At 47.5% G+C, this 7,969-nt stretch overlaps 1 long non-coding RNA gene across 2 annotated transcripts; it reads left to right on the top strand.

Annotated features, from left to right (window-relative positions):
* Nucleotides 1–1,252: 1,252 nt before the first annotated feature.
* On the top strand, nucleotides 1,253–7,584 carry LOC113843893 (uncharacterized). 2 transcript variants are annotated; one of them, XR_011810679.1, is made up of 3 exons: nucleotides 1,253–1,303; nucleotides 2,601–3,119; nucleotides 3,652–7,584. It is a non-coding gene; the product is annotated as an uncharacterized lncRNA (long non-coding RNA). The 2 variants fall into 2 exon arrangements; XR_003497807.3 differs by lacking the exon at nucleotides 1,253–1,303 and adding an exon at nucleotides 1,885–2,110.
* The last annotated feature ends 385 nt before the right edge of the window (nucleotides 7,585–7,969 follow it).

Consider the following 7,969-nt stretch of genomic DNA (forward strand, 5'->3'; position numbering starts at 1 on the left):
ATTGTACCTATCATACCAGCATATTTCATTTGCCATTATGAGCAGCCATCTCGCAATGATGCAGGAGTATTTATTACAGATTAAATTGTAGGACCTGGATGGTTTAGTGAGGTTCTTGAGGTATCATTTATGTCATTAACTGGCTCATTATCAGATCTGCAAATCTCAATTCCTTTTTCTGTGCCTTCTGTTTCAGAGCCGGGGCCGGGGGTGCGTGTGCACGCGTGTGCAGGGTGTGCGTGTGTCACGCGTGTGCGGGGCCTGGGGCAGGGCCAGGTACAGCTGTGTGCCCGTGTGGAGCTGTGCCCGGGAGCCGGGGCGGCTGCAGGCGAGTTGCAGCGCTCCACGGCCACGCACGCAGCCACCAGGGCACAAACCCATCGTGAGCAAGGGCTGGTGGTCCAGCCGGCCCTCTCCCGTGTGTTCCTTCACTGATTCCTCTCCACTAAACTGAGACTTCAAAGTGAAAAGCTGAGAAGGGTGGTGGTAGGAGAGGAGGTAATTTAACTCTAATTATTTAACAAGTCTATTGCAAGTGTAAGCTTATTACCGGTTGCAAAAGAATATGCTGGATTTTTTTTTCTCTCTTTTATGCTTTATCTCTGTTTGAAGAATTATTTGAAGAGGTTCAGTCCAGTCCTGATTGCTGTTGTGAAAGCAGAAGGAGAGCGGGGTGCTCAGACCTTTGCTCGGCTCCCAGAGTTTCCAGAAAACTCACCGGGAGAAAGGAGCTTACCGACACTGCCTCTCCTCTTCGATTTAGTGATATTATTTGAATTTATTGTTCGATTCAACTTGTGTGTCCCTCCTTGTTGGTATTTGCCCTATTTACTCTCTGATATTGCTTTTTCATAAAACCAGGGAATGGCATTTAAGTTGTTGTGTTCTTTGGTATTAAAACGCACTTCAGACAAGCGCAGGAGGACACACAGGATTGCTGGGTTCAGGTCACAGACTACAGAGGAAAGCGCGCCATTGTTGGGTTGTGGAGATTAATTAATTCATTTGATGGCTAATATTTGCAGGGAAACCAAAGCTTTGGAAGCTGGCAATAATGCATAAGAAATACAATCTCTTATCTCCCATTGCTTCGCAAGCAAAAGGGAGTTAAAAGATTTCTGAATGTGTTTGCATTAGTTGATTGCACCTGAAAGTTATTTTTGTAAAAGTAGTGTTTTTTTGACTCTAAACTCATGGCATTAAAAGGATAAATACAGTCAATTACCTCCCAGTGATTGCTTACCAAAGGGATATTTCACACCTGCTTTTCTGATGGCTTCGCAGCTCCGTGTGTGCCGGCAAGGTACGTGTTAGAGTGGTGTGATTTAAATGTTTTGCTCTGACACAAAGAGAGGACCAGTCCTAAAGGCAGACAAAAGCTAAGCTCCAGCACAATGAGTTTGGTACAGACGTCTCCAAATCGGATGACTGACACTAAAACATTTTCTACACTGAAAGTCTGAACACAAAGGCAGCCACCACCTAGAAACCCCTCGGTTAAACTTGTTGCTTGCAACCTAGAGTTAATAAAACAGTGCTGAAAGGTCAGGTGGGAAGAGTTTCACTTCCTTCCTCCACACCAGGTAATTTAGAGGCTTCCTAACATCTTTGTCCTTATTATGCTGATTGGAGAGATCTTCCCCTATGAATGCCTTAAACTTTCACCCATAAAAATATATATATAAATTTTAACCTCTGAAGTCCGTAATACATTTTGGGTCTCTGTGTAAGAATTTCTTTAACAGTTTGTAGGTATCTTGTAACAGATCTATCTTGTCTGAAGTTAAATTGTGCAAAGAGGATTTAAAGCAAAAGACATGAGACTAGTTAGAATGCACTTTTTTTTTTTTTTTTTACTTAAAAGAATCAGAATACCACATATAATAAAAATCTTCAAATGAGATAATGAGATGGTTTTCTCTGTAACTGATAAGTGGCCCTTTTCTCTTTTTTAAATTTATTCTTCATTTTCCTTTCTGAATCTGAAAGAAGGGTTATTTAAAAACTTAAAAAAAAAAAAAAGAAAGGAAAGGAAATGACAAAAGGACTTAAGTGCTGTATATTTATCTTGTATCAGTCTTCTTATAGCTGTATTCATCACTCACACTAGGTAAGGAAACCTTATTTAAGAATGGTAAGAATGTAAATAAGAAGTGGTAATGTGTGTCTTCTTTTAAAGAATATTTTCTGTTCTGAACAGCTGCAATGCCATTAGATAATTTAGATATTTTGTATGCTTTAAAACTACAACTACATCAGCAAGGAGAGCATCTGTAAATAGAAATGGTGTGAATATTGCTTAGCTATTCCCTTGGTAGGTATTTTAAAATGAAAATGGATTGTAATTATTAGGAAAAAAAAAAAAATCCCTTACCTGAGTTGATAGCCAATTACTGAGAACTTAGTGCTAAATGAGTCGTCTCTCGCAGCCTGTATACTATAGGTACCCTTGAATAAATACAAATCTGCAATGCTATAAATAGGCTCCTTGAAATAAGAGTCTTATCGGAGCCTGCTTTGTAATGCTGCTCTCACCAAGCTCAGGCTTTGCAGCATAATCTTAATATTGAGCTTGCTCTTTAATCTCCATTCTTTTTTAGGTTAGTCTAGACTGTTCCTGGAGCTGTAGCACTCGCTGGGTTGCCGTAGGAACAAGGAATTCAAGTAAATATGCTCACGGAAAAGAAATGTCTACTAATTAAATGTGGATAGCATTGATAAGTTGCCAGATCTGGGAGAATGAAGACCACAATGTCCTTTGATGTAATTCCTTAGAAAATACGTACATATATATATACATAGATATACATGAGACATCCACAAGACTTATATAAGATACACATTTTTGTGGGGAGGGCTACATATGTTGAAGACGGAGACAACATTTTTATATAGAAGTGACACTTTATACGATTTTGTTCCTTTCAAGGCTGTAAATTCTGTAATCTTGTGCGTATTTCCTTTTATTGCATTTACATGGCAGATAAAGACATTTGGCTCACGGCTGCGAGGGCTGGGAGCCCGGATTAATTCCTCACCAAACCCGAGCCCTGTGGCAGGACAATCCTTCCCTTCCCGGGGTATCAGGGGAAGGAGGTCCCTGGCCCTGGAGGCCAAAGGTGAGCCCCCCTGATGCACATCTCCTCGGGGAGGTGCAGGAGAGGCCCCCCAGCAGGGCATGGTGAGGTGCAGGATGGCCAAAGGGGTCCTGGTGCAGAGCTCGCTGCCCCCCTGCATATCATCCGGAGGATGGACGGGCAGGCTTTGCTCTTATTCCACATTTTGGCTTTGCCTCTCTCCACAGCACCGCATGCCTCTGCTTACAGTGCGTAAGAACAGGATGATAAAAGTCCTGCTCTCCTCGCTTTCTCTTTGTTTCCTACCTAGTAGATTCCTTTCTTCTCAGGAAAGGGTCACTTAATCTTGTGCACATAAATCTAACCCAGCCAGAGCTGAACTTGTCAGGGCTGCTCGGGCTGGTTGCTCGGGGATACTACAAAAATCCAAGTTTTTCCAACTATGCTGTTCTGGAAGGAAATTCTTAAAAGGTAAATTGAAATGTTCTTGGTTGAATGCAACTGAACGTGTGCCTAAACAAGCACATAAATGAACAGGTTACAAAAATAAATAAAATATTTTCCTCTCTTTCAGGAATTCCGGCTTCACCAGTGGCCAGGAGGGTGCCTAACGTGTGAATAGGTACAGGATCAGGCCCTAACACTCCTTGCCTCTTGCAGCTACGGTCTTCACCCTCTGCCTGCCTGTGTGTCAGGCCCAGCCTGCCCTTTTGGCGCCTGGAAGCCGCGGGCAGCGGTGGGCAGCAGGGTGCAACTTGCCATTAATTGTTCCTCTCCCCGCTGCTGGCACTGAGCGAGATGCAGATGAGAGGTGGCAGATCCCTGCTGTGGCGGAGAAGCATCTGGAAGAAAGACAACCTGATCTCCGTGCCCCCGACCATTTACAATTTATATGTCCTTGTCAGGTAGGGAGTTTGATGACTCTAATGTCATGTTTGTCCTTCACCCTGAGAAAATCTCCTTTTAAAGATCACCAGCCCATCTCTATTGACAGTAACCGTGCAGGTCATGATATTAACATGTGTTGGATTTTTCCAAAATACTGATCTTCTTTACCCGTAAAGAGAAAGGGGAAAATAAGAGCCCGTGATTCACGAGGCAGCCAGGGCTCGGGCCAGGCACATCCTCCCAGTTCAGCTGCCTGAACTGACTGACGGATCCTGCCCTCCTGGCTCTCAGAAAGCTGCACCGTGTTAAAGAGACAATGAGAGGACAACAGAAGGCCTGTGTTTTGTTGTATTGTCTCCCTTTCCTCCCTCATGTTCAGAGCCAGGCAGGATCAGGTCCAACAGCAAAGAGCACGCTGGCGCTGGCACTGCTGCCCGTGTGCTGCTCCTGTCGTGTCATCAAGTCAAGTGTTCTTTCAGAAAGGCCACAGCCAAGCACCATATGGGCCATGCAATCCAGCATTTCACAGGACACGTCCAACGCCCCTCCACTTCGGCCAGGCCTTGCTGTTGGAGTGGTTGCAGCATGCAGAAGTTTTGCTGCTTCCGTGAGAATTTCAGGGAAGCAGGTGCTGGGACCACATGGAGCCTCTTCTCTGTTTGTAAGTGGTTTAGAAACGAGAAGTCAGAAACACCCGCAGTCAGAAATTAGCTGAGAATAGACTTATTAGGTCTGCTTCCCTGCTGTCCTTGCCCATGCAGCTTTGTTCTCTCCAGAGATGGAACAAGTGCCCCACTCAGCAGTTTCAGCTATTGAGGGGATGCAGCTTCCACCACGTCCCGTGGGAGACCACCAGGAACGCTCCACAAGACAAAAGTGTTTTGAATTTCAGCCCATTGTTTTTTATTGCTCAACTCCAGCTCCCGGTGTTCACTTCTCTTTGAACCACTCTGTGCTTGCCTGCTGTGGAGCTTCTGCCTTCCCACACTGCTCTCACCGGGCTGGATGCAGTGGAGCTGCTTGTGGCACTAAGTTTGAGGAGCGTGGCACACTCTGGACGCTGTGGCAGTGGCAATCCACTGCTGCTTTTCCAAGCTCTGCTCTCCCCTCCGGGACATGCCTGGCACAGGGTTTGCTGTCAGCCGCACTCCAGCCCTCACTGGGTGCTTGGTGAGGGTGATGGCCATGCTCGTGGGGGCTCGCAGGGAGCAGGCTGCTTCCTCACCCAGCGCACCGCAATTACAGAGGCTAATTGAGGGCACACTGCAGCAGCGGGAGGCACAGGCACAGTGCAGGCAGCGGCAGGGCTTGGTGCGGGGCTGGCAAGGCAGAGGCAGCACCACTGGGCTCCCGAGCTCTGCTGCCACCTGCCCAGCCCAAGGGCAAAGCGTCCTCAAACCAGGCACTGTGGTGTTGCCCAGCCCCAATTCCCTCGCTGACATTGCCTGCAGGAGCACTTGGGAGCACAGGGCTGGGTCTCAGCCTCTGGGACAGACACAGGTCTGTGTGGGCACGTGTTTGTATGCCAAGGTGTTGGAAACTGGAACAAGCACAGCACTTCTGAACCAGCTCATTAGTGTGCAGTACAATGTGCTTTTTCATCTCTGCAAGTTGCCTTCTCTGGCTAAGGGGTGGCAAAGCACGCACCACAGCCGTGCAGACACAGAGCACACCAGCCTGGCCCTGAGCCTGGGCATCACACAGAAACCCTGGATGCACCTCACAGCCAGAAACCCCTCACTGCCAAGGCCTGGTCACCACAGCGCGTGTTGTCTCAAGAAGGAAAATCCAGAGGTATTGCAGAGCCTAGGAATTTGGCTCATGCTTTTCCTGCAGGACCTGTAGAAGTGTGGCAGCCCAGGCCGTGCTGCTCAGCTGCCACTCCAGCTCTTGGATATTTGTGTTTTGTAGCTCCATCTTTATTCCTTGGAGAGCCTTGGGAAAGGGAGCCCAGTACAAAAAGTCTTCTGATACTGAATCTCAAATGCTTACACGAACCATGTTCATCCCCCTTTTGTGTTGTTTTCCAGCACTGTTCCAGTGATTTCAGGTCAGAGGAAAATACTGCCACAATGCTCATTTCAGAGGAGGCTGTGGATCTGAGATTCTCACATGTGCTTACTTCAGCCGGAGTGCTTATGCTCTCATCCTACAAGAGAAGAGAAATAGTGATGCAGGATTTAGCCAACTGCAGTTCAACAAGCCCATAAAATTATGAAGTTTTAAAAAATTACCATTAAGATTTATAAGAAGTGAAAAGAAATTTGGCAGAGAGAAAGACGAGACACATCTTTAACAAAGGCTACCCACCGCCAGCAACCCGTTCAGTGCCATCGTGTCTTTCAGCACATGAGCTGAGCACCTCTGTGGTGGGGTTCCCATCATAGACACTGAAAATCAGACATTTGGGGTGAACCATCCACAGTCAGTGCTGGGAGTGCAATTCCACAGTGCCTCCGTGCTGAAGGAGGATTCCAGGATGCCCTCGTGATGCCAGTGCCGTCCTGATGGACGAGCTCACAGCAGCTGGGCAGCTCGCAGTGGGGTGAGACTGGGGAAAACACTGTGGGCATCAAGAAATACCCAGGCAGCCGTGCTACAGGAGCACGATGACGCCAGGGATGCAGAGCCCGCAGGGCTGGGTGGAGGGCTGGTCACACACCCCTGCCCTGTCCTGGTGGGGTGCTGGCATCCAGGGGCTGCCCTCGCCCTACAGGGAGGTTTGCTGAAGAGGTGGGAGGAAAAGATGTTTGTCTGGGAGTTTGTGAATGTAATCAACAGCGGGTTTTGCTCAGGTGCTTACCTTATAGACGCAATGATTACGTGGAGCAGGAGCATATAAAAGTACAGGCAATTCAACATAAGAAAATTCAACCTTAAAAAGAAAAAGGAAATTCAAAACAATTACAAGGATGCTGCAGTTCTGCCTGTCTGACAGGCAGTGGGCATTTTGCTGTGTTCTTGTAGAGTGAGCTGAAGGTTCGGTATTGCTTGCATGGGGGTGCAGTCTTTATCCAGGGCACACATGTAACTGCCATTAATTTAAGGGGAATTATGTGAATTGTACAGCAAGAGTTGACTATACTCCTGAGTATTGCTGTTATTATGTTTACCATCAATATTCATGAAGTCTTCTTAAAAAAAAAAAAAAAAAAAGCAGCAGCAGGGAAATTTTGCTCTGAAATACTGAACTGTGGTATCTTCTGGAAGCACTTGCAGAAGCAGCATTTTTTTGCAATATATCTTCCCAAATTTCTCAGTGTTGCTCTGAGCTATGAGGACGGTTATTGAAAATAGCAAATTGTCGCGACATCACCCATCATCATGGCTGTGTTTGGCCTCTTCAGGAAATCAGTTGGCCTCAATTAATAATTTGCTTTGGAGTTTTCCAGCGTAGGTGACTCCCATGCACAAGTAACTTTTGAACAAAGACTCACACAATAGCCTGCTTCTGCTTTGCGCTATGCTTATGTAGTTGGATGCTCCAGCATCGTCCGTACAGAATGCCAAATGACAAAATTCTCTGTTTTCCTTCCGTTCCTGCTGTAAAAGCGTGCCATCCGTTGTACACATCACAGCACTCCTCACTGCCAGCCCCACACACTGAGGTGTGATTCGCACAGCCAGCTGTGTGCGTCCCACGCGGGGACTGCAGCGGGGTGCTTGGGGTGCCCGGCCACGGGGTGCCCTGTCCTGGGGCCAGGTGGGGGTCGTACCACACAGCACCCCGAGCCTGCCAGCACCCCGAGCCTGCCCCACCAGCGAGGGAGAAGAGGCAAAGCGGGCCCGCGCCTTCTGTTGCTGCCTGCAGCCGCGGCCCCGCAGCAGCCTGCCAACAGGGCACTGCTCTGCCAGTTGTAAATTTTAATTGGCCATCTGGGGAAAGCACAAACCACTGACTAGAGATTAATCAGTAAATTAACCCAGGCATAATACACATTTCCCAGCGGGGCCCGGGCTGCTCCAGGCTGGGGCGGAGCAGGCGGGGATGCTGCAGGACGTGC

Source organism: Anas platyrhynchos, chromosome 7, assembly GCF_047663525.1.
Source record: "Anas platyrhynchos isolate ZD024472 breed Pekin duck chromosome 7, IASCAAS_PekinDuck_T2T, whole genome shotgun sequence".
Classification (NCBI taxonomy): domain Eukaryota; kingdom Metazoa; phylum Chordata; class Aves; order Anseriformes; family Anatidae; genus Anas; species Anas platyrhynchos.